The sequence below is a fragment of the Fistularia commersonii genome, chromosome 6 (genome assembly GCF_037954325.1).
Source record: "Fistularia commersonii isolate RoL2024-O1a breed Wild chromosome 6, RoL_Fcom_v1.0, whole genome shotgun sequence".
NCBI classification, from domain to species: Eukaryota; Metazoa; Chordata; class Actinopteri; order Syngnathiformes; family Fistulariidae; genus Fistularia; species Fistularia commersonii.
In genome coordinates, this window is record NC_141289.1 from 20,730,128 (window position 1) to 20,738,633 (window position 8,506).

The window sequence follows — 8,506 nt, forward strand, 5'->3', positions numbered from 1 at the left end:
CCACAGGCCATTTAAGAATATGAAAACACATCATTGTCAATAATAAGCCGCATATACTCGGTAAATAATCGCCCTCTCTCTCTCACTGTGTGTGGATACGCGCCCTATTCCCCAGACAGTAGGACAAACAATATATAAATAAACACGCCTATTGAACTATATAGAGCATTTCTTGTCTGCAGAGGTTCCCAGTCATCCAGGTCGCGATGAATTCTTGCCAAAATCAGATCTTGTCGAATCCTGAAGATGGATGAAGTGAAAAAAATCAGGCCCACTTTTTGACAAGGAGTATATAACATTCCCTTTCTTATTTTTAATGAGCCATCACTCACATTAATCTCATGGAACGCTTCATTCATCCCCCAATTCTGTTACCAATGTTTTCCCTTTCTTTTCACACAGATTTTTGGGGCCCACAAAGACCTGTTTAATACAGAATTCCATCAGACTTTTGAGGTAAAAAATGTCCTTTTCATTTTCATTTAATGAGATTAAATTCATTGAGATTTAGATCCATTTTTATCATATATAAATTTAAAAAATCACAATTCATTGAAGGGAACTGGGTGATTGACAGGGGTCTGACTGTTCTATGATTGATCGATTTACATTTATTGACAAAATGTAAATTGTAGCAATGAGCGCTGGTCTGCATCTCATCCTTAAAATCATTCACTGGAAAATGTTTTAACCCTTTTTTAGCACAAAATGAATTATCAATACATGATTATCTAGTAAAACTGCAGTTGGAGGATGAAACGCGTGTGATTGAAATCATGTCTTCGGGCTCCTTTAGACACAGTTTTCAGGAACATCAGGAAAAATCACACATCGTCAAACCACCTGAGACACGCAGAATCTCGACTCAGGTAAGTAGAAACAATGTTAATCAAACAGTTTAACGGCCAGGGTCCTGGAAAACTGCATCATCACCACCGTTAGTGTTTTACAACGTCACGGCACATCACAACTCAATATGTTCTCTGTCATCGGGCAGAAAAGGAGAAATGTGACGTGAAGCGGCCAGAGGGCGTTTACCTTTATCATGAACCCGGCGCCGATGACATCATCATCACTCCGACTCGACGTCATCAACGAAAATCAGGCCGAACGGGTAAAGTAAACAATTCTTATTCAGATAGTCAAACAGGTTGTTGAAAAAACCCCTATATTTTCCATATATATGTAAACATATGAAGTATGGTTGTGACCTTTGACCTCAGGACAGCAGGGCAGAACAAAGATGTTTGCGCTGCATCATAATCCCTCCCTGCGGGGAGAAGTGTGTGTGTGTGTGTGTGTGTGTGTGTGTGTGTGTGTGTGTGTGTGTGTGTGTGTGTGTGTGTGTGTGTGTGTGTGTGTGTGTGTGTGTGTGTGTTTCATTAACTCCCAGTGTCCTACTGCTTTTCTTGGTTTAAAAGTGAAATCAAGCTTTTCCACCACTGGATTGGTTACCGTGGCGATGAATTCCAAGTCTTTTTTTTTTTAACTTCAGATTGGTTCAGTGGTCGTCTGGCTGGTGCCGGGAAGCCGAGAGCTTTTGCGAGCGGAATTGTCCGGAGAAAATGACAACGGGCCGCTTCTTGTAGAGGCGGCCCGTGGACATGCCAACCATCCTGAAAGAGACGCCGCGGCTCAGAAATTAAAGAGCCCGATCACATGTGAATTTGCCAAATTTAGGTCTGTACTTCAGCTACTCATCTATCTCATTTATCCTTTATTTAACTTGGCTTGTCGTTAAGAATCTAGTCTTGTTATATCAGCGTCTGAAAGGTCAGATTTTATCACGGTGTGAGTTTGACGTCCGTCTCGTCCACCCTAATCCCGTTTCTTACAGAGCAAAGACGGTCAGGTTCGCCAAAAGACATTTCAGATTATTAATCTGCTGTATTCCAAAAAACAGCTCGATGGCAGTCAGATTTAGATTTATCTCCAAGACTTGGTTCATTATTACAAACGGAGAAACTCTCCGCATCCTCTCAGAGTTTGCTGTCACAATTCACCTATAGTGCATCGTTACAACTTTAGATTTATTTACTCTCATATTAAAGTTTTAATTTCTTCTCGTGAAAAAAATTAAAAGACATGGAAATCTGACAGGCAGAATGTGTAATCATACCCGCCGTGACGGGAGATAAAATACACCTTTCACGCCGCCGTCATGGCGTCTGAGCAGGAGGCCGTTAATTCGGTGATTTGTGTCGTGGCAACGTTTTTACGACGTTTGCATCAAACCTACCAAGCAACGTCCTCCTCGATTAAGGCGAACTTTGACCCGCGCGTCACCGGACCCGCCCCGGGGAGGATGCGGGTGACCTCTGACCCCGCCGCGTCTTCCTCCAGACCCCCCCCACACACACCCCTTTTCCCAGTCAAGGACACGCATGGATATCCCCGCCCGCCCCTCCCGCTCCTCCTCAGGGTCACTGGGACAAGATCTCATTACAGGCGGCCTGATCTGCAACTGCAATGCAGACATTAAATAGCAGTATTTTTCAATTAGCGCTGACAAATTCAATCAAAATTCCATAGATTAGGATGAAATGAGGCGCGGGTCATTTACAAGGGGATTTAATTGCACGGCCATTAGACAAATAGTACAGCAGTCTCGGTCTCATTATCAATCATGCCAGGGCATCAATAGTAAAAGGTTGTGGGGCAGAGGAGGGGTGCAGCCGTGTGAGCGCCCGTGCACGGTGCGCGCGCACGCCGCCGCCGCAGAGCAGCTAATAAATACGCTCTTTTGTACTTATAAATTATCCAGTTTAATTAACAACATGGATTATGATTGGACTATGATTTAATTAAACCTTTCCTGCATGCGAGTGTAGCACTGCCATCATCCATTATGAGCTGCGGGGGGAACAAGAGGAGGAGGTGTGTGTGTGTGTGTGTGTGGGGGGGGGGTCAGCCGGAGTGTAAATGAAGCCTCCTCTAATAGGAGCTGCTTACCTGCCACAGTCATCAGTCGCCGCAACAAGCGGCCATAATCGGCGTGTGAATGGCCGAGGAGCGTTTACGGAAATAAAGCGTCGCGATGTGGACGAGCAGGAGCCTCCCGCGCGTTTACCTCTAAATGGCACCATGTGAGTGTTTGCTGATATTAATGCCGCGTGCTCTGAGTGGAGGGGAAGCAGGGCGAAGGGGTGGAGGGGCAATTACGAAGCTCCCATCACAGCTGGGGAGCAGAGGATGGATGGACGGATGGACGGACGGACGGATGGATGGAGGGGTGAATGGATGGACGCAAGGGCGGAGGGGGGACGTCGCCCCTGGCGAACAATGCTGCTCGGCTCAATCCTCTCAGAGCGGAGGAGCGTGGCGCGTTCAACCTTTTCATCAGCCTCGAAATGCCAGGCCACATCTAGTCACACACACACACACACACACACACACACACATGCACCGCCGCGTCCAAGGCCAGTTTCAAAGGGAGTGAACACAATCGGCGATAGAAGGAGGTTTGTAAAGTAGATCGACCCTTCGGCGGGAAAGCGAAGTTTGGATGAGAGGTTCTCCAGGTTTGCGGGAGCAGAATGGAGCTTCCAGAGGGGTCGCGACCTCACCGTCCCCGGAGGCAGCTGAAGCACACACATTATGCCCACACACACACACACACACACACACACAGAGTCTAACAGGAATGTCTCAACTTTAAAATCCGATGAATCCGAACTATCTGGATGGGAATCTCTCTTAATGGTTATGACAGAAAGAGCCCCGGTCCAAATGGATTTCTTAAAAATGGAATTGTTCACCCGCGTCCTCGAGGCCGTGAATCACCACCTCTTCCTGTCATTGTCTTTGCAAACAGCTGTGAGATGCGATCCTGGAAGTTCAAGGTGGAGGTGCGGCTTCATCAGGGATCAACTCTGAGCCCCTTCCTGTTTGCAGGAAGGTGATGGACAGGCTGACAGATGAGGGAAGACAGGAATCTCCACAGACCGTGATGTTTGCAGATGACATGGTGATCTGTAGTGAGAGCAGAGAACATGTTGAGGAACATCTAGAGGTGGAGGTATGATCTGGAGAGGAGAGGAATGAAGGTCAGTCACACCAAGACAGAATATATATGTGTGTGTGAATGAGAGGAAAGTGAGGCTACAGGGAGTGGAGATCAAGAAGGTGGAGGATTTCAAGTACTTAGTGTCAACAGTCCAGAGCGTAGGAGAGCGTGGAGAAGAGGTGAAGAAACGGGTTCAAGCAGGTTGGAACGGGTGGAGAAAAGTGTCAGGGGTTCGAAGAGATAGAAGAACATCAGCCGAAAGGAAAAGAAAGGTGGAGGAGACGGTGGGGAGATGATCTACAAACATCTACAACGACCAAAAGACAGGAGGCAGAGCTGGAGGTCACAGAGATGAAGACGATTAGGTTCTTTTTGGGAGCGACCAGGATGGAGAAGATCAGGAAGGAGTCCATCAGAGGGACGACACATGGTAGATGTTTTGGAGAGAAGGTCAGAGATGGTTGGGTCATGGCCAGACGAGGGAGAGTGAAAATATAAGTAGATGGATGCTGGAATTGGAGACCAAAGAGAAGATGGATGGACGTGGTGAAAGAGGACATGAAGGTAGTTGGTGTGAAAGAGGAGGATCCAGAGAACGGGGTTAGATGGAGAAGGTGGATCAGCTGTGGAGACGCTGAAGGGAAAAGCCGAAAGGAGAAGATGAAGAACACTCTTTTATGACACCAGGTTGAGTTTTCTCTAAACCGGGTTCACATAAAGCGACAAACCTGAACCTCTTTCTCCCTGAAACTGTTTTGGCAAAGGTTTTACGAACCTTATCAAACCCACAGACTTGTGAGATGTTCCTTTGGGGGCAGCCAGGAAGTGTCAGCCAGTTTTTCTCCCAAATTCTTGATCCTTCTGGGATCTGAATGAGATGTGACAACCATGTCACATCCCATCCAGTCCATCTGCAGTGAAACCTCTGCAGGGAGTCAGGCTTCAAAGTGACACTCATCACTTCTCAGGCTTATTGTGCCACTGGTCCTCTTGCTTAACTGAGAAACAGTCATGCCGCTTTATTAGGTAGACCCGTTAAACTCCTCTTGGGCCCTGTCTAATGGGCCAATCACACGCCGGCAGCCCAATGTATTCCAGCATGTAGATGCCTTCTGGAGGAGCTGATGAGTTTGAAACCAGGGATCAGAATCTGGTCTGGTCTGCCAGGATCTCCACGCACCACCGTCTTAACGGGTCCAAAAGAATATTCAGAAAACGGCAAAACGTCGAGTGTGTGTCAGCTTTATGAGCGAAAATGCCGTGTCGATGCCAGAGGTCAGGGGAGAAGCGCTAGATGGGTTCTAGAACGTAGAAAGACAAAAGTATCACAAATAAACACTCCAACAACCAAAGCTCAAACACGAGCGTCTTTGAACGGATAACATCACTCTGAACTGAGAGGCAGGGGAATTGCACGGGTACGTCTTCTCCTGCAATGACGTGCACTGAGGTTCATGGCCGGCGAGGAACCGACTTCATCACAATCACATTTACAGAATTGGATTGTGAAAGAATCACGAGCGCCCCCTACCGCGAGGCAGGAGAACTGCGTGCCTCACTTGGTGGCTCTGCTTCATGGTCGCTCAGCACGAGACGCTAGTGCCACACATACAGTTGTTGACAAAAAAACTGTACATTGGAAATGTAGTTTGCATATAGCAAAAGTGTTTCCACATTTTAATAGAGACCCACAGAATGACAGCAATCCAGTGTTAGTGCAGAGGATGCCAGCAGTCAGTTGTCATTTAGGCTCGACAGTCGGCAGCCTCACCGCACGTCTCAGTATTTGAACTGTAAAAATGAAGCCATTTTGAATCAAAAACTGGTGAAGTTCAATGAAAAATACCTTTATGGTGCAAATCACTGGTAAGTAGAACCATTTCATTCTTCTTGTCATTAGACATTTTTTTCTTTCCAAGATTGGTAAGTGAGGCACGGCCTCTCCTGCCTCCCCTGACTGCACCTCACCGGTCTCCTCCATCCATCAGTTAAAAACAGGAAACCGAGGCTGGAGTCTGCACGGGAGATCGAAAGCGTTGTCTATTTCGACGAGTCTCGATTTCTGCTGCAATATTTGGATGGTAGGATCAACATTTGCCCCAAAGCACTGAGAGGCACGGACGCATCCTGCCTCACTGAAGATCTCAGCTGCTGCAGGTGGAGGAATGACATCCGCGATATGTTCTTGGATATGTTCAGGCCTCTCAGTATCACCCCGGGATCGTTTCAAAGCTGCAGGTGATCTGAGAACGGCCGCTCATCACGTCCATCTTCTTCAACAGGATAACAACCACTGTCTCGGAGTGCGAGGCTCTTCGCACTCAGAAGGATTCAGATCCTTCTACGCCAATGACCCCAACAGTCGCTCGATGTCCTTCAGGAGGCCATGCGACCATTGGAGATGTGGGACGAGGAGGTGAGTCTGGTGTGTGTGTGTCTGTGTGTGTGTGTGTGTGTGTGTGTGTGTGTGTGTGTGTGTGTGTGTAGGTGAATGAAATTCATCGTAAAGCATTAAAGTCTCAAGATAATGAGAGTGCTATTTAAGTGAAGACCATTTACCACCAAGTCACCCCACATTCTGAAGTTTTAGTTTTTAAAAGGATAATTTCAAGGTCAGATCTTCATCTCAGAAACTCAAAAAAGATCCTCAAGTCAAGTCGGGCTTTTCTGCCCATGTTTGTATTTCACTGTTTGTTTGGGTTATTTTATTTGTGGAAACACAAGTGTTTTTAAAGCAGGGCTCCCACTTCTCCCCTCTTGTTTGGAGTCTAAATTCACCCTCTTATCTTGAAAGCCTTTCTGTGTTTGTAACTTCTGTCCCATGTTTGGTGACCCTGGTCACGTCCCGGCCCCATGGCGAGGAGCAGACACTAACAAGCACATCTTTGTTCCTCAGAAAACACTGAGAATACTGATGGATTGTTTGGTCAAAAACAAAAACAAACCCCAAACAACACCTGAATATGATCAAGATTAAAAAAGAAAATTGAAGAATTTCAAGAAGTTACAATTCATTAGACTTAGCGAGACAAATCCTGAAGCAGGAGCATTTTGTTGTTCTAGAAAAGATCAAGCTATTTTTGGGATCGCTAAATTTATCCAGACATCAGGGGTATTTTTTTTTTTTGACCGCCCGGGAGAATCTTCTGCATGCAGCTGATTGGGATTCAAGAAAAATCCGACTGTTTTTCATTGAAAATGTTCACGTTGAACAAAAATATGAAAAAACAAACTCCAATCAAATAATGTGTGTCAATAATGGCCTTTTGTCCATTTCTGTGTCGGCAGCTTCAGCAGCTTCCCTCCGGTGGAAAGATCACCGCTGGTCCACGGCTCCTCCTGGTCGCAGAATGGACGAACGTTGTCCGGCGTGAAGTGGAGACCTTCTCGGACCACGGCTGCAGGTTGGTCACATGACTGTTAGTCGACCTCAGCTGCGACGAGAACCTCGGAGCCTTGCTCGCTTTCTTTGTTAGATAACAACGACGGCGTCGTGAACGTAATGTCAGGGCGGTCGCTGAAGCTCCCTGGTCGGATCCCGACAACAAACCTCGATGTTTGGGTCTCCATGTTCTCCCCGTATGGGTTCCTCCGGGTTCTCCGGGTTCCTCACGCCGTCCAAAAACGCGCAGGAGGTCCACGGAAACCCAAAACCGCTCAGACATGTGAATGAGAGACTGAACGGTTACGTGTCTCCATCCAGGGTGAATCAGCTTCCCCCGGAAGCCCTGGCTGCGGGATAAGTCATGTAGGGAATGAATAAATCCATGTACTTCCTGAGTCACGACGAATTCCGGTTGAAATCTTCTCGTCGTGACAACTGGACTTGAATTTCTTCACTTGAAGACGTTTCAGACGTTCATCCCAGAGGCTTCGTCAGTTCAGTTCTAAGTTCTTCAGTCCATCAGAAGTGAAGAAGCCTCTTGTGAAATGCCCTCAAGTGAAAAAATCCAACAAAAATGCACTTCCTGTTTTGTTTTTTCAACAACAACCTTCCCTTGTGTAAAGTTATTCAGCATTACAGATTCAACTGTCACATTGAAGACGTAGTGTTTTCTTTTCTTTGACCCTCCGCTGGGATTGGATGGTTTTATCTGCGTTATTGTTCAGTAGAAGCTTCAGACTAAGTAACTGATCGGAGCCGGAGGAGGATTTATTTTTCTAAAAGCCACGGCGCCTGACCGTTCTGATGCAGGAATCAAAACCGTTCCAGAATCTTCCAATCCTTGTCAAATGCTTGACGGCGGTACTGAGGATCCACCTCGTCCGGCCTTCAGCGAGGTCGAGGTCCGGTTCCTCCACGTTCGAGGCGAGGCGTGAACATTGCGCGGCGAATCCTCTCCGCGGTCACAGATGAAGCCGCCGGGAGCCCGACTGTGCAGTTCTGCTTTTTTGCGGAAGCTCAGATCAATTAACATTTAGAGCGGCGATTGGATTTTTGATTATCAGAGCTGAAAGGGGCTCCATTGATCGGCCGCCGCGGTCGCCTCTGCCCCGACG